The sequence below is a fragment of the Penaeus monodon genome, chromosome 24 (assembly GCF_015228065.2).
Source record: "Penaeus monodon isolate SGIC_2016 chromosome 24, NSTDA_Pmon_1, whole genome shotgun sequence".
NCBI lineage: Eukaryota > Metazoa > Arthropoda > Malacostraca > Decapoda > Penaeidae > Penaeus > Penaeus monodon.
Genome location: NC_051409.1, coordinates 36,419,740 through 36,420,690, shown reverse-complemented (window position 1 = coordinate 36,420,690; position 951 = coordinate 36,419,740). Strand labels below are relative to the sequence as shown.

The 951-nt window shown below is 35.1% G+C and overlaps 1 protein-coding gene across 1 annotated transcript in view; it reads left to right on the top strand.

The window, feature by feature from the left end:
* The first annotated feature begins 203 nt into the window (after positions 1–203).
* The window catches only part of LOC119588759 (tectonic-3-like), an 8,679-nt gene continuing 7,931 nt past the window's right edge, over positions 204–951 (top strand). The window contains exon 1 of the mRNA XM_037937399.1: positions 204–307. The gene's annotated coding sequence lies outside the window, so the exon portion shown is untranslated. The remainder of the gene's footprint in view (positions 308–951) is intronic.

Sequence of the window (951 nt, the reverse complement as noted above, 5' to 3'; positions counted from 1 at the left end):
ATATTCGGAATAGCATTATAGACATTGAGCAGAATCCACTCTCAGTAACAAACACGTGCTCTTGTGTTATCTATTGTGTCAATCCGGAAAAAAAATATGAAGAATTATTCACAAGGCAATTCTAAACTTGTGTTTTAATAAAGCGAAGGAGCGAGAGAAAACCGAGAGTGCGCAAGCCGATGCTCACTTGAAAATTCCAATGTAAATAAACAAACAGTGGTACAGGTCGAGCCGGGGTGGATTTGAAAATTCCCAATATTTTCCACGTTTTTTGATGTACAGGCGGTGATTGGCGGTTTTATTTGAGGTATGATTAGAGGAATGTAGGATAGATATTAGGGATATGTGTGAAATAGATATAGGTGAGGTGTGACTAGAAAATAAGAAGAATGGAATATTTCATTAGGAGCAAATCGAGGAATAACGCTACTGTAATATGTATGATACTGAACTTGTCACTGCTTTTTCTGGGTAAAATTATGTTTTGAATAACAGCCTGTAAGTAACGGAATGTAAGAATAGAAATAACGCTGAGTTTATGCATCTGTCAATAAAGTTAAAGCTTTGAGATGCGGATTTCTCTTACTTTTGTATTGGCTAGTTCTAATGCCCACATCAGTGGTCCTATGCTTGATATCATTGTCATCTGTATTTACGTAATGACCACATAACCGAAGATTAGGAAAATCCAAGAACATAGTCATATAGAAAAGAAATAAATGCACTCAGTGATAAATGGAACAATAAAAAATAATTAGGAATTAATGCATGGAAAACCCTCGCTGGAAAACTTCATTTGAGGGTCTGTGACACTTGCGTGTCCAATAACTTCGTTATTTTTGAGTTGCGATGGAAGTACATAGAAGATAAGTTTCTTAGATTTATTTGCTCTATCATTTGTATATATTATTTTCCGTTTTAAAGACGGCTAGTCAAAACTTTACCTATACC